This window comes from Eupeodes corollae, chromosome 3 (genome assembly GCF_945859685.1).
Source record: "Eupeodes corollae chromosome 3, idEupCoro1.1, whole genome shotgun sequence".
NCBI classification, from domain to species: Eukaryota; Metazoa; Arthropoda; class Insecta; order Diptera; family Syrphidae; genus Eupeodes; species Eupeodes corollae.
In genome coordinates, this window is record NC_079149.1 from 122,194,993 (window position 1) to 122,221,490 (window position 26,498).

The 26,498-nt window shown below is 31.5% G+C and overlaps 1 protein-coding gene across 3 annotated transcripts in view; it reads left to right on the forward strand.

The window, feature by feature from the left end:
* Positions 1 to 26,498, forward strand: part of LOC129952256 (tRNA-dihydrouridine(16/17) synthase [NAD(P)(+)]-like) — a 95,130-nt gene that overhangs the window by 39,353 nt on the left and 29,279 nt on the right. The window contains exon 3 of one of the 3 annotated variants that reach the window (XM_056064759.1): positions 14,680 to 14,876. The exons of the other annotated variants lie outside the window; for them this stretch is intronic. The gene's annotated coding sequence lies outside the window, so the exon portion shown is untranslated. The remainder of the gene's footprint in view (positions 1 to 14,679; positions 14,877 to 26,498) is intronic. 3 annotated transcript variants of the gene reach the window in all.

The following is a 26,498-nucleotide window of genomic DNA, read 5'->3' on the forward strand; positions in this document are numbered from 1 at the left end:
TCTAAGACAAAATATATATTCATACTTTTAATCCTTCAAAAGTTACTGTTGTTTGACCCAATTGCTTCACTCGTTGTAACTAATTGACATTTTACAAATTCTATAAATATTAGAATATGGAATAAGGCTCAAGAGGTAACAATGGTTGAATGCAAAAATAAAACCCAACAACAAGTACAAACTTCGTTTTGCAATGTTGCATCCGACACACATTTAGTTTCCCACCAAAGAACAATAACTGACTGTCAATGTCACTTATGACGTTGACAGATTCCTATTTTAAGAAAAATACCGTCATATGAAAAGCATTCTGCTTTAATTTTTAATAATAATGGAATACATTTTAATGGAAGAGTTTATTTTTTAAGCGTTCACTCTTAAAACCAACGCATAAGTCTTTTATTTAATTTCTTTTCATTTTTGATTCTTGTTTCACATTTAAAATACCTCAAGCTAAAACTGTAAAATCATTTACATAAATATTTATGTATAATTTTAGTAAGTGCAACACATCTGCTTTTATATTTTGTGTGCTAAAATTATGAGAAGACAAATAAAAATAATATAATATCCTTTTTTTACCTTGTGGGTTACTTGTTGCCTTCACCTTACCTTTTTATATTTACCATCTGAGGTGGAGGACAGTTTTGTTTATTTATACATCCGAAAAATCTTATTTGCATTTCGTACAGGGTGTCCCAAAATAATCACCAAGGATTTAATCGTATTCAAAAATAGGTATTTTATGTTTAAAAAATTTAGTAGTCACATTTTTTACGAAAATCTTTTAAATTATTTCTATGCACAAAATGTTTAACTTCCCTAGGAAGTTATTGTAATCGGACCGATTTGTGAAATTCAATATTTTGACATTTCTCGATGTTTCAAGGTCCTTAAAACCTGAATGCAATTTTTGTTTTTAAAGATGACACGTTTGAACGTTCTACCACCATTTTCCGTCGCAAATATATTAAGAATTTTTTTTTTTTACAAAAATCGAAATGACAATTTTTCTGAAAAAATAAAAACCTGAACAAAAACGATGCAAAAATGTTTTTTTTTAAGTTTTCGAACTTAAAATTAAGGAATTGTTAAACTTTTACGAAAATCGACCCGGCATGGAAGGGAAGTTATCAGGGTAGTGTTCCAGCCGCTTTTTTATATTGAAACAAGCCAAGTTTAAGAAAAACAATCAGAGAAAATCTATCGAGCCGTTTTTAAGAAAGTCGGATTTTTGACCAACAAATTTTTATCAAGGCTTCTGTTATTTTTGATCTTGAACAAAAATAAAAAAGCCTAACACAAATTCGCTTATAACCCTAATTTCCAAATTCGAACGCAATCGACCAAATTATTTAGGCTTCAGCGGTGATGATAGATAGTTGAATGGAATCGCGCACCCACTTTTCCACTTTCCTACCATTGTAAAATACGTTTTAAGTTTTAAGGAGTAGCAACTAAGGAATGGCTGTATGAAAACATCTGGTTCCATTCAATAGCCGAGTACTCAAAGGTTTTTCCTTCCATAATATTTCGGGGACATCATTTGTAAGGGCTGAAGAGATCAATAAAAAAAAACTATTTTTTGAAACTCACAAACTCATGATTTTCCTTTTATAGCGATAACTTTTAGACACCCTGTAAATAGAAAAGTTATCACTAGGTACACCTTTCTAACCACTTTCAATGCTCTAGAATACCTTTAATCGATTTTTTCGTTATTTTGCTCGAAAATTGACGCATCACTGCTTGGATGCAACACACGTGTGCCTATGTGCAGCGAGAGAGAGCACACGTTCCTCTTCTATACCGCCTCAAGTGGGGTTTTTGATGTAGGTTTACCTTAGCATGATAATATAACGCGGTTCGGTTGGTGACCTAAATTTTCAAGTCTACCTTCTACAAAGTTCTACCTGCATATGTACTTACCTACTTGTTGTTTAATAATTCAAAATTAATTCATATATCGCTCAATTTAGCTCGGCTCGACTTGGCTCAACTCGGTTCGGCTCCTGTGTGCAAGTTCCAAGGAATATAATTGAAGAAAATATTTTGCTCAAGGACACACACTTCATTGTGTTTAATGTTATGAACTTTTTTCCTTTGTCGGCTTATAAAAAAATAATAAAAAAGTTTGTCAAACAATAGAAACAATTGTTTTCTATTTTATGTTCCTCTATAAGTGGGATATTTTTAAGGCTTTAGTTTCCTTTTTTTGTACAATAAATGGATGTCAGTTGTATATCGTTTTGCACATTGATAAATTGATGTCCTGATTTCGCTGACTTTATGATTTTCTTAGTCTTGTCTGTTTTTGGTCAAAGGAAAGAACATTATTTGATATCAGTTATAATGTAATCACAATCAGTAATCGGATTAAATGAATGGACGGACGGACGTAGAAAACATTTCTACGAACTTTTACATATGTTCATGTAAATAAATACTTAACTTGCGGTTAGTCCTTTGATGGATTTTTTCAGACAAGCAATTTGTGCAAAAGTTTCAGATTTTATTTTATGACTTTGAAAACAAAAAGCACAAATAAAAGAACACCAGAACTATTATTTTTCGTAAATATTACATCATAAATGTAGAAAAATGTGGTTTATTTACAAAACAAAAAAAGTAATTTTGTTAATGTTATTGAAATGCTTGTGGTTCTTTGCAACTGAAAAAGTGTATAGGTACTTGAAAATCCATATTTGCTATCCTCTGGGTCATATTTGAAATTTCAGTACAAAACAAAGTTGAAATAAAACATAGCTACTTCATTTTGGAAATAGACGGGAATTATATTATCTACTTTAAGAATTGGATGTCTGTGGTCAATTCAGTGTATGTAATTTGTTTTTATTTCAAATAATTGCAATTCATCAGGGAGAATATTTTATTTCACTACTACTTTAATTTACTAACATTTTTAACATAAAACCATACATCTTAAAATTGTAGTAGAGATCAAATTCTTTACTTTTACGTTGATGGGTTTGTCTAAATAAGCGACTTAAGAATGCATCAACATTGAATTTATTGAATGTTCATTTCGTTTTCTAAAAACAACTTACATTGTGCAGAATGTCATATCTATTGTAGATTTACTTTTGTGAAAAATAACGTCTTCACGAAATCTTACTTATTTACTTAAGGTGGCGCTATAGTCCGGGCGACAATGGGCGTCAACCAACATGCGTCTCCAGCCAGCTCAGTCCCTAGCTAGCTGTCTCCAGTTTCGCACGCCAAGTTGGTTGAGGTCTTCACCCACCTGAGTGCGCCACCTGAGTCGTTGTCTTCCTTTTAGATGCTCGAGAGAGGACTTTACTTCTCAATTGCCTTCTAAGTCCAAAGAAGCAGCGATTTGCAAGAGTTATTCTTCGTTTGATTTCAGGGCTGGTGTCGTTGTATGTGTTTATAGCGGTGCCTAGGTAGACAAAGTCCTTAACTACCTAGAAGTTATAGCTGTCGATGGTGACGTTTTTTTCAAGACGTCGTTGTTCAGTGTCCTTTTTTGATGATAGCATATACTTGATCTTGCCCTCATAGGTTTTTGAATAAACTCATCTTCTTCACTTCCGTCGCAATGCTGAAAAACGCTCCACTGACATCACGCTTTGATCTTCCAATTATGTCAATATCATCTGCGTATCCGAGTATAGTTGGATGGACCTTTGGAAGATTGTGCCTCTAGTGTTGACGGTTGAGTTGTGCACAATTATTTCCAGAACGATGTTGAAGAAGTTGCATGACAGTGCTTCGCCTTGTCTAAAACCTTTTTTGACATCAAATACATCGGTGAGATCTTTTCCGAGCAACATGCATTCTCCATCGTCATTCAGCACAAACGGATAAGTTTGACAGGGATGCCAAAACTAGACTTTTCCCTATAGAGCTCTTCCCTATAGATGCTGTCTTACGCGGCTTTAAAATCGATAAAGAGATGGTGGGTATCGATTTGAAGTTCCTGGGATTTTTTCCAAGATCTGCCGTAGTGTGAATATTTGGTCGATAGTGGACTTTCCTGGTCTGTAGGTACACTGAAAAGAACCTATCAGGTTGTTGACGAACGGCTCCCATAATATGGCAGAAAGGATCTTATATCCAATGTTAAGGAGACTGATGCCTCTGTAGTTGGCGCAATTTAGAGGGTCTCATTTCTTATGTATCGGGCACACTATGCTGAGATTCCATTCATCGGGCATGCTTTCTTCCAACCATATTTTGCAGATGAGTTGGTGAATGCTTATTACCAAGTAATCGCCTGCTGCTTTAAACAGTTCAGCAGCAATGCCGTCAGCTCCAGCAGTTTGTTTGACTTCAGTTTAGATATAGCTATCTTCACTTCGTCGAGGTCGGGTAGGCGGAATTGTTGATCTGCTGCGCCTAGGTTGAGGGGTTCTATCTCCCTTACATCGGAATTCGGTTCTTCATAGCCGTTATATAATTTGGAGAAGTGTCCTTCCATATTCTCAGCATCGACTGCGGTTTTACTACGATGTTCCCCTGATCGCCTTTACAGGCTTCGGTTCGTGGCTGGTATCCTTGAGAGGTTTTTTTTTACCTTTTGGTAAAATTTGCGAACCTCATTCCTGTTGGGACATTCCCCTATCTCCTCGATCGCGCGCTTCTCATGCTCTCTTTTTTGCCATCTAAGAAGCCGGTGTTCTTCTCTCCTCTTCTGGTCGTAGAATTTGCGAGCAGCTCTGGTCCTTCTGTGCAGCACTGTTTTGTATGCCTCTTGTTACGCTGCGTGCGCTTGTTTGCATTCGTCGCCAGATCAGGCGTTTCGTTGTTATGGCCGTGTGAAACCTAGCACGTCAGGCGGCATCTCTGATGGCTGTAAGGCAATGTTGCCAATGGTTTTCAATGCTCAATGCAGGCAGGACTCATTAAGAGGTTATTAGAGACTCGATCGGAAAAGGACATGGCAATATCTTACGATTCTCACAGTGCTTCCTTGTTTTGGCTTATATCGGTATATCCGTAGCCGTACCTTGGCTACAACGAGGTAGTGGTCCGAGTCAATGTTGGCCCCCCTGAAAGTTCGGATATCCTTATATCTGGTTAACAGTTGATTGATCAGGGGATTTCCATGTCCCCTTGGGGATATTAAGATGTGTGAACTGCGTACTAGCTACCAGAACGTCCAGAATCCATTTTCGGAGGTGGTGTTGTGCAGGCTGTATCTCCCGATTGTGCCACCAAAGATGTCTTCTCTTTCTAGCTTGGCGTTAAAATCTCCTAAGATAATTTTAATGTTTAGCCTTGATGCGGATTGTCGTGATGCGCTCGCTCACACTGTTGAAACTCAAGACTTTTTGCCTGAGCCTTGTTCCAACAACAAATCCACACCCAAATAGACGCTGTCTTTGTTCTCGGTAGCAGTCGCCGTAGTATACATCGCAGTCTTTAAGTTTACATTTGCCCGGTCCATCCCATCGCACTTCTTGCTGGCGGTAATATCTGCATTGCAGCAGTTTAGGGCTTCCGCTAATTGTTCAGCTGCACGTGGTCTGTTAAGGGACCTAACATTAACACCGTTGTCCTTATTTCGTTTGCGTGTGTTGTCAACAGTGAATCCGTCGTACCTTGGTGCTTCGCAACTAAGTTATTTTTGTACGTGGCCAGGAAGTCACACCGTAGAACCCCTATAAGGTGTTCACTAAGTAGTTCAACCTTACTGGAACTGTAGACGCCACCGTTGATTCCATCTCGAGAATTCGTCCGCTGAAACAACTTTTCACTGGGGTTAGAAACCAATCTCCAGTTGAGGTACTAGGCACCCGATGTTCACTGCTGGGTGGTGATAGTAGGATTTGATAAACAGAGGTGGGTTTTGAGAAAAAACCTGTGGACGCTTGTGTCCTCTTGAATGCACATGTCTACCATTTGAACATCCTACTATACTATTGATAGATTTTCCAAAAAAACACGGGTATTATAAATAAGCCAATTCGGACCCATTGTTTTTTTTTACTTTCATGCTTAAACTTTAAACGCAGTGGGCGATTACAATAAAGTATTATGAAGGGTTAACATTTTCAGGGAATTGTTCTATTAATTTCAACTTTTGGGACGCTACCTAGTGTACATTTTAATTAAAAAAGCTAAAATTTGTGTCTACATCAAATCAATACTTTCCATATTAATCAAGTTAAAGTTTAATGCCTGTAACCATTTTGTTTTAAAATCAATTAAGTTTTTTCCATCCCTGGCGGCATATGACGAAACGTATACCCTTCAAAACCTACTCTCAAAGTAGACAAAGGAAAGTTTCAGACTTACTAAAAAAAAAAAAAAAACAACTTTAAATTCGTGTTTATCAACCAGAAATCACATCCATTCATTTTATGTGTGAACTTTGAATGCAATCAATTTTACACCAGACTGCACCTATATATTACACCATCCATGGCTGTGTAAGGAAGTCACACTTCACTAATATGAGTTGAGTTACATTGTACATTGTTACACTTTAAGTCTACGTCTACACTATATCGTATATTGTGCCCTTGAGAAATTTGTAAAGGCAAAGATTTTTCAAACTCAATATGATGGTCCTTTGTCACTTTGCTGCTGCTACTGATGATGATGATGAAGACGGTGAGGATGATGGGTTGGTTTATTATTGGTATAGGGTTTTTGGTGAATTAAATTTGAAGATGGTGTGACTGAACGCCAAGAAAAGCTTCGGGCTGTTTGATGATGCTATACCCCCAAAGTGTATATAAAATCTCCTTTTCCTTAAGTTGATCCTTATATTTTTGTGTTGCTATTCATTCATATACAGTATATAACAAGGATATGCTTTTTTTGGGATTAACCACATAGAATTTATAGGGTTTAAGTTGTCTTGAGATGGTATTAAGTTAAGTTGATTTTTTTCTGCTGGCAGCTGACGGCGGTAGCGGCTAAAGTAAATGAATAATAGAAAAAGAATTGGATGAAGCTTAGTTAAACAATTCATTATTTGTAAAAGAATAGGAAAGCTAAATGAAGTCAAAAACTTTAGTCCTAGGGAAACAGAGCGCAAATAAGAATTAACTTTTTCTTATTATTATTTTACGTCTTTTGAAAGGAAATTACTTGGTCTTCTGTTCTGTTGGAGTAGTTAATTTTTTTATTTTTATTTCCACTTTATTAACCAATTTTAATTTTTTCATTAAACGAAGAAGAAGGTATTATAATTGACCGTAAAACCTAGAATGTCTGTAATTTTGTGGTGTAGGCATAGGCAACCTTCCTCAAAGAAATTAAAATCTTGGATTTTGATTTAAAGAGTAGAAGAACAGATATTGACCAAATCAAATGGAGACCGACGATTTTTGTACGAAGAAAAAATCTTCTACGTTCATAAAATCTTAAGACTTATTAACATTTAATGTGTTAGACCAACGAATCACTCAGCTTATTAGTTCAGAAAAAGTATATATTTTTTTCTTAGAACAAAAATTCCAACAAAGGTTAGTTTTGTTAGAAAGCGTTATTTAAGTGTCCCTAAAACTTAACTAAAAGAACTCAAAAATTTTAGTTGGGAACAAAATTTAAGGTGGATGGATGTAGTTTTATTCAAATTATTCCAAAACAGTTCATGTAGTTTTACACAAAAAAGATTATAACACTATGTTTAGTATATTTCAGTTTGGATTTTTTTTGTTTATGGAGTTATTTTTTGTAAAAAGGTTTTTTTTGTTAACTTCAAAAACAACGACTAATTCAAGTCTTGCGTGAATTTTGGAATCCCATTTACAAAACTAAAGGAACTCATTTTTTTACTACTTCTCCCTTATATGAAAATAAGCCTTTTAAATTCCATTCGAAGCATTTGACGAAAACCGAAAAACACAACAAAAGTAGGAGTGGCAGAGTTTCATAATTTTACATGAACTACAATATAAAATCTATAACCGTAAATCCTGAATCCAAGGTTTGATCATAGAACTCGCTATCGCGGTACAATGAACACACCATACTATTCTTATTTGCGACATAAAGGAACTATATGGCAAGTTTTGCGTTCGTGCAAAATTTCTAACTCGAGATTTTAATCAACCATCTAATATTACTATGGAAGAGAAGTCGAGAAACGAAAAAAATAAGCTGATGGTAAAAACTCCATGCTTGCGTTGAAAACCTGTAGAAAGAAGAAATGTAATTGGATTGTAGTAAGTACCTTCTACCTACCAATAACATTCCTTCATTATCATCATAAACATGTCTTTTTCTATCTATCTGCATAAAGCTTAACACGCTAATGAACTATTCTTTATCCATTTTAGACACCTTCCTAACTACACAACCAATAGGCGATCGCTTTACAATTTAAACATACATGTTTTGCCTCTTTCTTATCTTCAGATAATTTATTTTCCATCCTGGTTCTTCTAATATGATTTTAAAATAAATCAAAAGATGAAGCTTGAAATGAACTAGTTGAATACACAAACAAACAATTGTTTTCGTTAAGTTGTTTACAAGTATTTTTTATTTCCGGGATGAGTTTACCTAGGATGATTTGTGTCTTGGGATGAATCACGCATTGTTGCATACAAAGGAAATACCTGGAAACTAGCTTACCGACAAAAAATGGTGTGTATTCGTTAAGTATATTTAAATACACAAACCATTTCCCTTAACATAATATTTTTCGAGTATTTCATATTTTTATAATAATAAAAAGTTAAGTTTCTTCAACAAATTATAAATTAATATTCAATAAAATGCATTTCGCATATTCTACGGAAAATTGAAAAATGGAGGTTTTTTGACAATTCAAATGGCATTTATATCTTTAAGGATAAACTTATTTTACAGGTATATTTTTTAATCTTATATATGTAGGTACTTTTTGAAACAGACTCTTTCCATAAAGGAGCAAGTTTGTGCGATCCAGTTGTCCATTTTGTTTTTCTTGAGTTTAAAAGCTGTCAAGATAAATCAGTGTACATTTTCAGAAATTAAATAACACACATTTTATTTTCCTTTGGTTAATACTGTCAAGCTATCATATCTCTTTCAATTCATGGAAATCAATAGTCGAATCGCATTGAAAACCTCACGTCGTCGGTTCAAAGACCATAATTCGCAACACATTGATACTTACCAAGACCTCCGAAAATTTATTTGAGTATGGTTTTCCTGGAAATAGAAGGAATTGTAATACTAGTCCTTGATTTAAAACAAATTTTCTTTTGCCCTCTTGTATGGTCTTTTAACTAAAAAACTTAAGGTTATATACCCAGTTTGTTTATATTTCTAAATCAGATCATCATAAAATACTTGAAGTAGGCGTTTAAGTGGAGGAATTGTTCTAACAAAAAAACTATTCTGGAAATGTCATTATTTTAAACAAAAGCTTTAAAGTCGTTTGAAGAAAAGAAAAACTACTAAAAGTGGGCGTGGCACTAAAGGTTTTAAATAAATATTTGTAAACTATATTATAGCCCATTAGAAATGAAAATCTATTCAACCATTTTGGTTGCAAAGGGCTTACGATATTGGACGAAACCTTAAGTTAAGATCAAATGCACGTAAAAATGTTTAAAAAAAACTTAAACTTTACGAATTGACCAACTTTTATAATTTTGTAACACTTTTTTTCAACTCCTCTCTTAACATAAACTCATGTATCTAGTTACCCGAAAAACTTAGGTTAAAAAAAATAATATTGATTGGATTGATTCAAAAAAGTTCCCTGTTCCCTCCATCATCAGAATTATATCTTGTTTAAATTTTATTTTTCAGCATCATTTGTGCGAATAAAAAATTCCATCTATCGATTAGATCTTGCAATGACATTTAAATCTGTAATCCCATGAGCTAAAAGGGATTCGATGTTCGCCAATAAGTCTATTTATTTTAAAAAGCCTTAAAATAGCAATAATCCTTCCCATAACTACATTTTCATTTTTCTATCACTACGGCAGAATAGTTAAAATTAAAAGATACCAACAAATTACTATTTTATGTTCTCGTTTATAAATTACTGTCAAACTTTGTGTGTAAATTAGATAAAATTTTAAGTCACATTAAATCCGTGTTACGTAATCATGCCCCACATTTAACACTACAATATTTTTATCGTCATTGTGTCCTTCAGCACTTGAACTAAATATCGACTTCAGTCTTTTGAAAACCCTATTTTCATAAATGTATGTTATGACTAAGTTACCATATACTCCTACAAAAAAGAAAACAACAAGAATTTAAAAAGATGGGTGTGCAAAATATCCAACTAATTAGTCAGCCAATAAATAACTGTTTACACTAGCTTTATATTCATTTTTCTTCATCGTGCTTCGACTGTATAGTAATTGTAGATATATAAATTATCCTTAAGGAGCTTACATCATCTGGAAAAACTGTTTTGTTTTTGTTAGAGATATAAATATTGTCTCTTATCCTCTCCTCTGTCTGGAGGTATGGTGATGGGTATTTCTGTGGTATTTATGTCTCCTCCATTTATTAATAATTTATCATTTGAAAAGTCCTTAGAGGGTCAAAATGTTTAGAAAGATATTGAATTGATTAATTACTTAAATAAGGAAATATTTGATCCTTTTTATATAATTGGGTGCACTTTTGGTTGAATTTACCGACGTAATAAATGATTCTGAGAGATTCTTACATTTACGAAAGGGTTTAAGAATTTCATTTAGTTTTGTTCAATTTAAAGTCTCTAAACATCCTTAAATCTATGTATTTACTATGATCCTTTTTAGGTTAAACATATCACTTGTTTTCATTCTTATGGAAATGCTAATGGCATGATTTAATGTTAAAGCTCTTCGATTACACACCCATTTATTCGTTTATAGATGGTATACTTATGTATATAAGTATTTGCTCATATTATCTACTGTATAAAATCACCATAATCCTGGATACGTGAATTTTAGAATAATTTAATCAACACATTATCATGAATCATGATAAATCCTTTTAGGTCACATCATATACGTAAACACACCCTGGAAACTCGAAATAATCAAAGTCATCTATGTAGAGATACTTATTCATCATCATTATCGTTATCATTAGCGTTCAGTATTAACCTTTTCTATGTTACTCTTAGTTGTTGTTTATACAATATAAGGGTCGTCATTCGTCAATATTTGAGTATTACCAATTTTAAATCCTAACAGCTCATTTGGTCGTAAACCACGTATCTAATGCCAAATTTATTCAAAACCCTAGATGATCCTAATAGAAGGTGCCTAAAAATGTACACATGTTTTCAGTTTAATGTCAATTCTGTATTCAAGTGCTATCAACTCCTAAGAAAATCAACATTTTGACAGCTGTCAGTTGAAAGTTAGAAAGAATAGAAGAAATTAAAGGGATGATTTAAAAACTTCACAATTTTGATATGTACGTACATACATATATGTACATAAGTCGAACAAACTGTTTTTCCGAAAATGAAAAGGACACAATTAAAATAACAATAAATAAAAAAATAGGAGGGCAGTCAATTTGTAAGGTTTTAAATGGTTTGACAATGATTTGTTGAACTTAACTTTAAGAAATAATTTTAACAGCAACAAATTGAAAGTGAAATGTCCTGTCAAAATTGTATGAATGCTACACCGAACAAAAATTTTTTAAATATTTTTTCTTGACAGGTTATAAGTTAAGTGCTGCCAAATATGTATAAAATTTGAATTGTGTATCTTATAAAATAATGTCTACATATTTTAAATCACATCTGTTCATTTGGTGTTAAACCAAACCTTATACCAATTTAAAACGTTAGATCATGATAATAGAAGGTGTTGTAAAATCAGTAGGCAATTCTAAAAATATAATTTATTTATTGAATTCGTTAAACAAACTAATGTTAGAACTTAAGACTAATATTACATTTTTCTTAGAATAATAGATTTACAGTGCTTTAAGCAATTTGCAAAAAAAAAATAATCTAAAAATATGTACTTTAAAAGTTTTACTTTTAAAATCATCGCTTACGGAATATACCAAAAAGTAATTCTTGTTGTAAACTGAAATTAACTAGTTGAGGGGACCGTTTTTACCATAGTTCGATCTGCTTGATGTAGACGTGAAGGAACTTGTCTTCTAATACTTGAACTGTAAAATGTATGGTAATATGACTGACCCATTGATTAGTTTTAAAATAAGGCACAGCCGAATGTACAATCTGTGTTTAGAAAGCGATGGAAGATTTATGACCGTGCGCCTATGATTGTACGGTGGAAGTTCGAGCCTATTGGACCATGGGAAGAAACGGAAGCAGAAGCGCATGAATCTTCTTTGTACTCCTTCTATTCTGTTTATATGGACTCAATAAAAGGGAGTCCATATTATGCATATTCCAATATTGGTCTTACAAATGTTATATAAAGAAGTTTAAGAATATAAGGGTCGCGAAAATCATGTGAAAACAGTTTTTTTAAATCCGAGTGTCTTATTTGCTCTTTTAATAATATAGTCATAGCATTTGTAAAAGTTAATTTTGAGTCAAGAATAATACCTAGGTCAGAGAAAAGTTAAAGTTTAGTCAAATAAGAAGAGTCTTATTGATAAATGAAAGTCGACATTTTGTTTGCTTGTTTATAAAACACCATTTGCGAAAACTATTTAGATCATCTTGTAGGAGTAAACAGTCGTCAAGTGAGTCAATACGTTTGAATTTTAATGTCATCAGCGTAAATTAAAACAGATGACTGTTTTATAATAAAAGGTAAGTCGTTAACGTACAAAATAAACAGTAAAGGTCCTAGGTGCCTACCTTGTGGTACGCCAGAGTTGGTATAAAAATATGATGATAGCCCATTCCTAAAAACTACGCTGTATAATCTATTGTAAAAGTACGCAAAAAACCCAACTAACAAGTTTATCGTTAAAGCCTTGTGATTTAAGTTGGGAAGTAAACGTTTTATGGCACAATTTATCAAAGGCCTTACTAAAGTCTGTGAAGACACAGTCAACTTGTTTCCGTTTTTCAAACGAATCTAAACAAAAAGAACGGAAATGAAAGAGGTTAGTAAATGTGGACTTATTTTGAACAAAACCATGTTGACTGTCACAAATTATAAACTTACAAATAAACGATATGACTTTACAAATAATGGACTCAAATAACTTAGGGATGACGGACAGTTTTGCAATGGGACCATAATTTCGGTGTTATGAACGAACTCTTCCAAATTTCAAGAAAAATTGAAGATTTGAGCGATTCATTAAAAAGAATATGAAGAGGATAGGATAAATAGGATTCGCATTTTTTTCAAAATATAAGAAGGTACAACATCTGGACCAGAGCTACAACAAACGTCAAGTTCTGAAGCTTTGCGAACGATTTCATCTTCAGAGATCCAGAGACTAATTGAATTCAAATGAGGGAAATTTTGTGAGAGGGCCAATGACTTAGGCGTTTGACAGGAGTTCGCTACTTCGAATGCATCTTTAAAAAAATTTGCAAACATATTTAAATTTTTTTCAGAGTCATATCTAAGTTCGTTGTTGAAAACATGCAGTTTGGATACCCGTCAGTATTTCTATTACTATTAACATAGCTCCAAAAGTTTGTTGGGTTGTTTTTTATGTTGGTTTCAGTATTTAAAATAAAGTCATTATATTAATAATTATTATTATAAGAATATCTTATTACACAATAAACATATTTCTTGGCTCAATGTATATTAGCAAGTCATTATCAGCTTTTGTTTTATTATATTTAATCCAGGTCTTATTTCTTTTATTCTTTAAGTTTCTTAGGCAAGAGTCAAACCATGGAGGAGATTTAGAAATATTGCGCGGTTTTTGCAATCTCATAAAAAAAAGTTACAGAGAACACAGTAAAATTTTTAGCACATAGCATTAATGTCACAGTTCTTAAACAAATGATTCCAGTAAACATTATATAACAGGTTGAAAAGTTCATTAAGTCTGCATTTTTTAAAGTTAAATTCAGTTTGACAGTTGGCAGGTTTAGTAAAAATTAAGTAATTTTAAAGAGAATACATCATTTAATCGGTCAGAAACTAAAATTTCAAAAAATTGATTAGAAATTGATTTTTTGACTGTAAAATCTTGAGAACAAACACAGATATTAACTTCTAAACTTATTTCATCTTGTTCATGTTGTTAACGATTCGTACATTTTTTTTAGAAATATCTAGACAAAATTTCACTAAATTGATTTGACGTCCCGAATATCTCATCAGATGAAAGCTTAAACTTCAATTCTAGATTGCATAGTTTCGAAACTCTATAATAGACAATTTGGTTTATTATTAATACAAAAATATTATTTCCTCAGTTTTAAAAGAACCAATAGGTAATTACCAGCGTCTTTTTTTTCTAGACGATCTAATTCAAATTAAATAAAAATTTGGTAACACTTATCTATAGACAATTTACCAAATTAAATACATGCATTTTTGGCAGCACTTATCGGCAGCATAAACTTGACTGGCAGCGCTGTCAAACTAATTTTATGACTGATCTGTTTGTTCTTTTATTTAGGAAAAGTACCTATGTATATTTTGTTAAATATAAACTTATTAATTTTATTTTCACAAACTTATTGTTTGTTTTGTTTAACATTTTCACAATTTTATCGATTGAATACAAAATAGACAAATATTAAGCTTTTCGTTACATAATTAAAAAAAATATTTTATTTCGTTACATTATTAAAAACAAATATTTAATTTCCAGATAAATAAAAATAGTAATGTGGAAGTACTATTTTTATTGAAATAATTGAAAGTGATACCAAACATTACAAGACAAAATTTCACCTGGTGTGAAATAGAAAAACAATTTTTGGGATCACAAAAATAGGGAAAATAAAACACGGCTATTAATACTTAATTTAAAATTTGGATACATTTTTGGGACACTTTTTATTTCAAGTAAGTTTTTTGAAAATTTATTTTTTTATATGTTTAAAATTTCACAACTTAAAATAAATTCTCAGTCGGTTGGCAAAAAAGTTTCTTCCCAAACAAAATATTGATGTTTTTTGCAAACATTCTTTCTGTAGGCTCTTTAAAAATGTTGAAAAGTTCAACAACATCTTATAGTATCATGTCACCCCAATCATTATTAGGCTGAAAAAAGTTTGTAACAAACCGAGTTCATTGTTTTGTATATTTTTTTTTATTTTTCTTATTAAAACCTTAAATAAACGAATCTCAAAGCCACTCAAGCATATTAAAGCTTCTTATAGTAAATTATAAAAAATATGCTTAGCAAAAAAAAAGAAGTTATGTAATGTCACCTTACCATGGTGGAGAGCATAAAAGTGTTTATCTTATTAAAATTCCTAACCTGTCATCGCCATCACACCATCCATGAAATGTTTTTAAAGTGGTATGGTGCAGCGTTATGAAAAAAAAAGTTAAATGAGAACAAATTTAGTTTTATAGATGCAAAAAATAAATAAACGAGCTTTGAAATAAGAGGCAGGTAGGGTAGGGTAGGCAGTAGACATTATACTATATAAGTTTAATGTTTACTTTATTGCTCCGGAGGTCTTTGACACCTTTTACTTTCATTATTAAACAAAAAAAATAAACATGTTAAATGTAGGGTGTAAAATTTTCTCTTAATTAAAATAATACTTTTAAAAGGTATTATTCATTTTTATATGCATTTATACATAGCCATAATTATTATTATAACCATGAATATTTTTATTTTCTTAATTATTAAAACATTTAAAAAGTCCAACAACCATTAAATTGGCTTTTTTTCAAGCTCTAATAGGGTGTTCTGCGATATAATTTGCATTCCTCATGAATCGTGATAAAACCACAAACATGAAGACAAACAAAATCAACTTAAGTAGTAAGCCATAAGTATCTATCTTTTTTCGTTGCATGTAAAGTAATTTATTTGACGTGCGATGCAAAAATTGAATTTATTAGAAATTCTTAATTAATTTTTTTCTATCTTTCTTTCTTTTTATGTGGTAAATTTTTCTTTTGGCCAACAGTAAACACCTCATGGGGAAAAATCTATTTAGCACAGCAGTTAAAAAAAAAGAAGAATATTATTCTCATTATTATTTTCATGGTTATTGAATAACACGATTCAATCTAAAGATAGACCCATAATTAAGCTTATAGCATCAGTTTTAACGAGATGGTGTTATAGAATAACCTAGAAACAGAACTGATTAATTAATTATTGCAGTATAATTGATGTGCTAAGAATATCTCGAATTCAACATAAACGAAAGGCAGATTTGAAGAATACATATTGAATAGGTTATTAAAACTGGTGCAGATAAAGTTAAAAAACATAGTACATCCGTCAAAATCAGAGTTGAAAGAAATTTAACATAAAATAAAATATTTTGGAAGTAGTTAAGGACTTAATATGTTTTCTTCAGGTGATTGCTCTGAAAAACATTTAGGATCATTTATTTCATAGATTTAAGTTTCGAAAATGGGATGACATTAGACAACTGTCAAACGCAGTTTTCATTTCAAGTGTCATTATAACAATTAAAGGTTTGTCATTCATGATAATAGATAGCTTAACAATCGAAGAACGCGTTCAAAATTTAAATTAATCCAATTAATTGATGCAATTAATTGTAAGTCTGACAAAAGGAATTATGGGACCCACTGTTTTTATTCTTTAGGAGTTTTATTACATTACAATACACACTACTCAGCACATATGTAAATGCACAGAGTTAAGAACACAGCACCTTGAGCGACTAGACTGTGTAAGGTGGTAACAACACAAGACATTAATACAAGACAGAAGGACACAAGAGAAAGAACAACAGACAGAAAGAACACATGACAACAGCACGCGGTAGTTTTCGAGGCGGTCCTCCATCGGTCTACTAACCACGCTCACTGATGCTTGATTTCGGTAATCGATGGGAACCGAAGTTTAATCTGTGACTATGCCCAAATTAAGAAGTTTAATGTTGGTGGATATTAAGTTGCTCTATCCAGAAGTGTTATTCAAAAAGTGTCTGAACATAATCACTGTGTTGGCAATCATAAGTTTAAAATTAATATAGAAAAGAGGCTGGGATGCGACCCACCCTGATAACTTCCCATCCCGTCTGTCGATTTGTCTTGCTTAAAAGTTTAAAGGTTTTCGTGTTAAACAATATATTTTATATAAAGAAATAGTTTAGTTTGAAAATCTAGTTTTGTTAAATAGATTTTTAGTCGACAACAAATTTTTACCAATTTTAGTATCATTTCTTAAATTTTTACAAATTGGTAGAATAAAATTAATTTAAGAGATAAAGAGAGTACTATTTTTTTTGTAGATTTTATTTTTTTATGAAGAAACAGACTGTTGGATTTTTATTAAAAAAAAACCACTGAATAATGGAGACAATATTTTCTGTGAATTAAAAAAAGCTTGAAGACAATATCTCAAAGTTTTGAAAGATATTTGAGTCGAAAGTAAATTTTTACCAAGTTTTAGTATTGTTTTTTTTTAGGTTTTTATTTTTTGTAAAAAAACTGTCAATTAGATTTTTCTCAGAATTTCACTGAATGTTGACAGCAATATTTTTTAAAAGATGAAAGTAGTTTAAGATATTAGAATCGAAAATCAATTTCACCAGCTTTTATTAATTTTTATGTTTAGGTTTTTATTTTTTGTAAAAAAAAATGCCAATTCGATTTTTCTCAAAATTTTTCTGAATATTGAAAAAATAAGATAAAATTTGGTGAAAGCCATAATATCAATTTTTTAAAAGATGTTTGAGTCGAAAATCATCTTTTACCAACTTTTATTAATATGTTTTTGTTTTTATTTTTTGTAAAAAAAATGTTAAAACAAATATTTCTTATAAGATAAAATAAGTTGAGTCGAAATACAGCTTTTACCAACTTTAAGTAATGTTTTATTTAAGGTTTTTATAAAAAAAACTGTCAATTTGATTTTTCTCAAAATTTTACCAAATGTTGAAAACAATTTTCAAGATGACAAATTATTTTTTCAGTTATTTTGATTTATAAAAAAAACGTTAATTGAATTTTTTTCCAAAATATATTTGTTTGTTATCACGTTACAATAAATAATATACAATTTATTTCAAGTCTCAGTTTAAATTAACAGTTTAAAATTAATATAAAAATATAAAGTTTTAACCAAATTTCGAAAAAAATTAAAGCATTTTTGCCACAGACCGATGCGTGTATTGTTTTTGAATATTCAGGAACTATTTTACTTACTCCTTTGATATTGATATTTAAAAAGGTCTTTTAAATATCTTTTGTGAAACTTCTAGAAACGCTTGCAGTTTAACCTTGGTCCCAATTAAACAGATATAACTAAGTGCAGAGATTCTTTCTTCATTTTCTTGGTTAAATAGTTTACCCATTTTTTCAATCCCTTTCCTCTTTTCTAATTCTAATTTGCATTTTATTAAAAAGGGTGTCTTAGTTTCTCAAATTTAGCCGCACATCACTAATATGGAATGCTGATATTCACAAAATAAACGCTGGTGTGCCCAGGGCTCCGTTTTGTCTCCGACACTTTTCCTTATTTTTATAAATGATCTTTTGTCTGAAACTTCTAGCCCACTTAATTGTTTCATATTCGTTTCTAGATTCTCATCCTTGTTCTTCGGATGTGGACTACCAACGGCAACATATGATGAGCTCATTAAATTCTGATCTTGACAGCATTGTCTAATGGGGAATCAAAAACCGTGTAGAATTTAATGCTTCGAAAATTCAATGATGTCTACTGTCAAAATCGTAACCTTTCCCCTATGCCACTATCCATGAGTGGTACTTGCATCGAGGTATGTGCATTAAAACCACTTGTTGTGGTGTGCTCACATATTTGACATCGCTAAAAATGCTGCTAAGTGCTTAGGTTTTCTTCAAAGGTGCAAGAAGTTTTTTACTCCTACTGATCTGGCTATAATCTATAAAGCCTATATTCGTCCGAAACTCGAGTACAATTCCCATATCTGGGCAGGTGCTCCAATAACCTACTTGAGTCTCCTAGACAGAATTCAAAAAAGAGCACTAAAGATGATAGGTGACTGTTGTCTTACTGAAACTTTTGTATCTCTCGAGCACCGTCGTAAGGTTTCATGCCTGTCATTATTTTATCGCTACTTTCATAAACAATGTTCTAATGAAATAGCCAGTTGCATTCCTCCCCTTACTGTAAAGTACAGAGATTCTTTCTTTAGTCGCACCACACGAATGTGGAATGGTTTACCAGACTCAATGTTTTCCCACTCATTACAATGTGCAGACATTCAAAACCAATGTGCATCGGTATCTTTTTTCTAATTCTATCCTCCCTTCTTAATTGCTCGCACTGTGATTAATCATGATAAGGGTATTCATATCCCCTTGAGTGCGCGTATAATATAAAAAAAAACGGAATGCTTTATCTAATTCAGTTTTCTCTGTTTTTTAATATTAAAAAATCTTTAAACCAAATGTTCACCGGAATCTTTTTCTAAATCCTATCACATTGGCTATATTTTTAAACTATTCAAAACCCCTCAAATATAAAAAAAAAAGTTTTTTCTCTACACATTTGAGCAAAAATTATTCAGTATTTCAACCATATTTTGAATATTCGAATTGTCAAATATGATACATTTGTCTTTCATAGAATGCGTCATTTTTACTGTCTCTTAGCTGCCAGCTGTCAAAATCGTTTATTTTATTTTTGACAAAATAAAACAGTTTGAACTCAACTTTAGGATATCCTTTAAAAGTGAATTTAACTTAGCGATAGTACATTAAATCCTTAATTTTGTATATAAACCATTAAAACCATCAAAATTAAATGCCTATATCTACCGAAAATCATTAATAATACCACTCTCTGCTTTATTATTTAAAAACCTCATTTTTGAGTCTTCTCATAATCAAATTCATTAAAAATTATCCATTCAAACGATAAAATTACCCTGACCTGACATTTTATACTACATACATACATATATAACAAGCCAGGGAGAGGAGGCTAACTTCACTTCATCGTCGTCGTAGTCATCGTTATCGTCGTTGTCGTCTCCTTCTGAAACTTTATGAATGAATGAAGCACAACCACCCACAACCCAACGCCCACACCCGAAGCTGCATCAAATATTCAAAAACTCTCCATGAACCAAGGCCAAATGGTATTGAGCGTGCCAATGGAATTCAATAGATGTTTTTTAAGTTCAATATGCAACTGATCAGAGCTTTTGCAAAAACAACAAAAAATAAATTAAAGAAAATAATAAAAATACAAAATTTCGAATTCCATAAGGCACACACGTGTTCTTCCACACTTGGTTGCACCATGTTTTCATTTTCATATACATATATATAAAATATCTGTAGTACGTGCTATATCGTCAAACCAAATCATATCAATGTCAACGTTACTCAACGATCTATCTAAAAAGTTAGAATTCATTCCTATTACTCAAAACTCACAAGTAACTGCGAGAACATATAACTCACGTAGCACACCTCGCCCGTCGCCTATGTTCCAATTTGTTATCCTCACAGATACAACTCATAGATACAGTTATAGACAAAATATTAGGAACGAAGCTGAATTTTTGACAATAATTTCTTTATCACTTATGTTATGCAAGAAATCAAAGTTTTGACCATTTAATTTTAATAATAAATATTTTCCTAATAATTCAACGCTGACAGTAAGTGTTATGACTCCGTCTATCATCAAGCGCGTTGGTGATTCTATGGGGCCAATCTTTTTTCGCACTCGTACTGTGGCGAGAATCCTAAAAAATCTTAACATACATAAATCCGCTGGTCCGGATGGTATCCCCACTATTATTCTGAAGAGGTGTTCTTCAACGCTGGCAAAACCACTGCGTAAGCTTTTTCATCTGTCCTACTCCCCAGGTCTCGTTCCGAGCGGATGCAAAACCGAATTTGTCCAGCCTATTCCCAAAAAAGGCGAATCTTCCTCACCCTCTAATTGCCAACCAATTGCACTTACGTCCCATCTTTCCGAGGTCTTGGAAACGTTGATTAATTATCAGCTTAAGAAATATCTTGAGGAACGGAAGTTTTTTAATGACGGACAATACGGCTTTCATAGCAATAGGACCACTGGTGATCTCATGGTTCATCTCACCGAACAGTGGAACAAATCTTTAAATCGTATGTAGAAACTAAGATTATTGCACTTGATATTTCGAAAGCATTTGAAAGCATCTTGCTCTCTTATCAAAAATGCGTTCTATTGGTATTGACGAATCTCTTCTACGTTTGATTAGAAATTTTCTTTCAAAACATTCATTAAAAGCTGTTTTGGACGGATTCAAGTCTGAAACCCATAAAATAAATACTGGTGTGCCCCAGGGCTCCATTTTGTCTCCTGTCTGCTACTTCTAATCCAATACATTGTTTCGCTGACGATAGCACTCTTAGCTTTTCACATTCGTTTTCAGATTCACATCCCTCTTTTTTTGGATATAGAACTTTTAATTTGCATTTCTGTTTTCCAATCCAATCTTCCATTTTAACTTTCAAATTTTAAAAATACCCGTTTTCCACAGTATTTTAAATTTGTTTTTTTTTTTTTTAATATAATTTAAATAATATACATACAGTCCTTTTAAAAACGATATATTCGTAACGCGATTCGTCTTTTTCTGCTGAAAGCCTTTTCAACATAAATGGTTTAGTGTTTCTATAAACTTTATGTAAGACAGGTGAAATCTAACAACCTATTTGGATTTTTAAAAACTTAATGAAATTTTATAAATATTTGAAATAAATATTGGAGATAAGGTTGATATATTTTTAATAACAATACGATTTTTTTTGAAAGAGCTACTCCAGGAGTACCTTTTATAGCTTTATATATATTTATATTTTTTTTTCTTGATAATTTTAGGAACATTGACGTGATAGAATTTCGAAATAAAGTTATCAAAACCCATCGAAAAGGACAAAAGTTTTACTTAAAGTGTAGTATTTTATATCTAATTGAAAATTTCTTATTTAAACATTTGTAATGAAGTTTTTCTTCAGGAGTAGAGTATACCACATTTCAGTAAAGGTTTTCCAAAAATTCGCTTCATTAGATAGCTTATGTCAACTCGCTTTAACACTACACTCACTGGAATGACTCTTAATGAGATTTTGGTCCATTTTTTGAATGTTTCGCTTGTACATTTTTCATTTAAATATGAGCTTTGTTAACTTGAGGTGGTATTTTTTTTTTAATTTATTTTTTTTTTAATTATTCCGTCTAAAAAAATTGGACACAATGTTTGATCAACCAAAAGAAGTGACCCTTAACTATACTGTCAACTCCTATTTTGAATATCGGTTTTATAAAGTTATATTTAAGCCGATTCTCACGACGAAAAAACATTTTTAATCAAACTAAAATAAATTAGTTTCTATTTCAAAATTTGAAAGTGCATTCTTAAAAGCGTCATGATGTCTGTTGTATTCTTTTGCAAGATATGTCGGCTTCCTGCACCGGTTATGTATCTTTTGTTTTACATTGCAAGTTACGCCTTCTAAGGTTAAGGTTTTCTAAAGCATACGAACAACTCTACTATAGCTGACTTTGTGTCAAAATCGCGATGCTGATTTATGGATTAGCTTAATATTTTCGTACTAATGTGGCATTGTCTTTGGAAGTCATTTGTAACAGATATATTCTTAGCCCTATTGCACCATCTACTTTGCAATTTGCAACTTATTATTTTAACTTTGAATATTTTGTGTCACAAAACTCCAATTTACAAAAAAGAAATTATCATTTTTAAAAGTAAAACAAAACTACCTTTTTTGCAAAATTTTGTTTTACCAAACAAAAAGGTATCAGCAAATTAAAACGATTTGCGCTTTTACTTTGCAAGAAATTTTTATTTTGAAAATTGTGTAAAATGGTTGGTACAAAAGTGAAAAATTTACAAGCTTTTTTGTAAATTAGATCTTTCTTGAGCTGTAAAAATAAGTTTGAAATTTAAAAAAGAAGTTAAACTTAAGCGACAAAATGTGAATTGAAAAAAATGCGTCTTAAGAGTATGGAACTATCGTGTGGAATAGTTTTTATTTCATTTTCTTTTTCTTCTTAATCATTAAATTTTAATAAATATGGCCGGATGGGCGGAAAGTTTGAAAATAATACCAATACATTCTAATAGTGTACATTTTTTTAACTCACATAATTCTCTTAATTTTTTGGCTAGTGCAGGTGGCATGATGGTTAGTGCGTTGGACTCTCATGCGAGAGGTCCCTGCCTGTGCCATATAAAGTTTTTTTTTTTCACGGGAACTGCCTCTTGCGAGGAATTGACAAATTCTCCAAGAGTAATTTTTGTCATGAAAAAGTGCTTTCGGCATATAAATTGTAGGTCTTCTCCATCCGTGCAATTACTCGCACACAGGAGTGGTTGAGAGTTGTAAGTCACAAGCCCTGGTTCTCTACGGACTGTTGCACCACCTAATTTATTTATTTTGAATTATCTTAATTTAAAGTTAAATTCAATTCTTTATTATTCTAGCTTGAATTTAAGTAAATTCATTTTACAAAGATTCGTATTAACGAAACAATAGTGTTTGGATTTTCGTTTTATATTTGCGTGACACAAAGTATCATATTTTCACAATTCAGTCTATTTTTATTATTCTTTCTATTATTCAATGCTACAACGACTTCAAGATAGTAGAATCTTTTGCTCCATCTTTTTATACATAACATATTTAAAGAAAACTAAGGCTTATGTTTTTGATAAATCTTAGATTAAAAATATTATCGAAAATTTGTGTTTTTTTAATAAAACAAGACTTATTGTATGAATATTTTCTTTAAGTGCTCTTATTATTTAGACCAACTTTATTTTTTTAACATTCACACAATTCTTAGTAAAATAGTTTGGCAACATTTGTATAAAGTATTAACTAATTAATTTTCATGACAAGTTAGCTTTTACTTAAGTAAGCAACAGTTTTACTGAGAACAAAGAAATGTTTCTATTTTGTTGGCCACAGCTGTACATTTATACATGGCCTTAACCGTCATGGATACACTCATGTTTGACGACGAACGGGTAAATGGGGGAAGCGTTTTGAATAAGAAAAACTGAATCAAATCAAAAACGCCCCTCGTATTCCATATAACTTAAATGTCAAAAATCCAAAAACGAGAATGATAATAAAGGTCAATGCGAACGACTGTTCGAGTAAACAATCTTCTACGCCTTAATATAATAATAACAATAATGCTTCACAAACAAAACCCCAATTCGAATCTATTCCACCTTGTAACTATATTTATATAAGGTATAAGATTCTATTATACGTTTGAAGATGTGTATGTATCTAAGGATATACTCCATATCAAGGATATTCGTTCATGCAAATAAGTAGACATCTTACTTCATTGGTAGTCCTTAGATCCAACAGAAGGAGAATACTAATTTGCCTTCTCAATCCTCAATCTGAGAATATCAATATAACTACCTAGACCATCAGGACCACCTACTTACAAACCTACATACATATATACTCCTTCAACTTCAACTATACGAGCGACGCAACAAATTTCTCTCGTTGTCAATGAGGGAACCAGAACGGAAATCTCTTGGAACCTAGATATCATCTTCATATCCGTATCTGTATTATTCGTGTATCGATATTCTGGTTTACTCTTGATGGCGATGAAGATGGCGATGACGATAGCAATGGGGGTAATAGTACATAACTTTGCGGAAGTGCGGACTTCGAAGGCCGGAAAAGGAAAGGAAACATATAAATGGCGTAAGAGATGATGATCCAATATAGAAATGTTATATAAATTATTTTTAGCTATGTACGTATAGATATAGGCCAGGTAGGTCGGTAAGTTTGTCTTTGGGTAATATACACTTTCTTACGCTGCTGGTAATACATTTTGATTTGGTGGGAGAAGGGGGAATAAAATAATGATTTCTAATTTTCTTTTTGAAATTCATCTTTCTTCGACGATTTATTTATTTACTTGTTTGCTTTGTTGGATTTGTGTTCGATTTGATTTACTTGAATTTATTTAGACGCACAGTGGGGCAAGTTATGTAATTGAGCATAAATAAATGAAACGTAGACTCAGTGAAAGTTTTAAGTGATATTTTTTTTTTTTTTTAAATGTTTCTATTCATCTAATCAGGTATTAAAACCTCTCATCTTCTTCTTTATGATATTAACATGGAATTTAAAAATTAACCTACTAAACTTTTCTTAATCCCAACAAAGCTTCAATTCAATTTCATCTTATATGTATGCATAAAAGTGTATGGAATATTCCTCATAAAATAATAAAAAAATAAAAATAGTACCCCAGGGCGTATATGTACTTTTAATATTTGGTTATTTTTGTACTTAACGAAATTTGGCTCCATTTTATTTAAATATCTGTTAATTTTGAATAGCTAATAGATAAGACCAAAGCAGTTTTTGAGATTGTTGATTGAAGTCTATAAACAGAGTTTGTCTAAATCAGGAAGTTAAAAATTTACTGTTGTAGAAATATAAGTCAATCGTGAAAAAAACATTGCTTTATTTTATGAAAAAAAAATCAACTATGCTTGAATTTAAGTATCGTGTAGTTTATACATAAAGATTGTATTTACAAAACCAAAAGACACCCAATTCAAATTCAATTTTTTGATGATCCATATGAAAAATCATTAGTTTTGTGCAAGTTTTTAAAAACATTAATTTTGTAGAAACATGGTGCAATTGAAAAAAACAATATTTTACAGTTACAACACTAATTTTAAAGAAGGGAAAGACGATCTGAAAAACGGTTTTGAAAGACAGTGGATTGCTTAAATAGTTTCATTCATATAATCATTCATACATAACTATACGATTTCGAAACAGCAGAGTGGACAAAATGCAGCCCTGAGGCACACCATACACAATTTGTTTGTAAACTTAAAACTTAACAATTCAACTTGAATTTTGTTGATTGAAAATTGATTCTTTATGCAGATGATGCAGTGATTTCCATAGAAAACTTTAGAAATATAATCATCTATTTAAAAAGTCGCGTTGTCACCACAATGCATTAGCCTTGATTCGTGTTTTCGTTAACAAAAGAAACAAAAGACCAAAATATTTTAGTCAGCTTTATTTTTAATAGTTGAGGCCATACAATACTTTCTTAGGTTTTAATCATATTTTGCCAAGACTTTGTCCCAATGTACGTTATCAAAACGAAATCAAAAATATATGATGTAAGCTGGAAAAAAAGTGTAAGATGCTTTTATAATCACAACAACTTCTCAGGTATAAGACATTTTTTTTTTATTTTCTTGTTTGTTGTTTATGATTTTGAGATTTAAAAATTGATTGGAACAAATATAATTGGATACCCACTTGACAGGCAAAACACTTCAACTATACTCAAATATTTTTGGAATTTTCAATATAATAAGGGGGAATAATTTTCTTTCTTCGAAGTAGCATAGAAAATCTAAGGAAGAAAAATATTTCAAGGTTTTGATCTAAAAAAGATTAGAGCTTATAAAGACTCTTAGGGAATAGAGAATG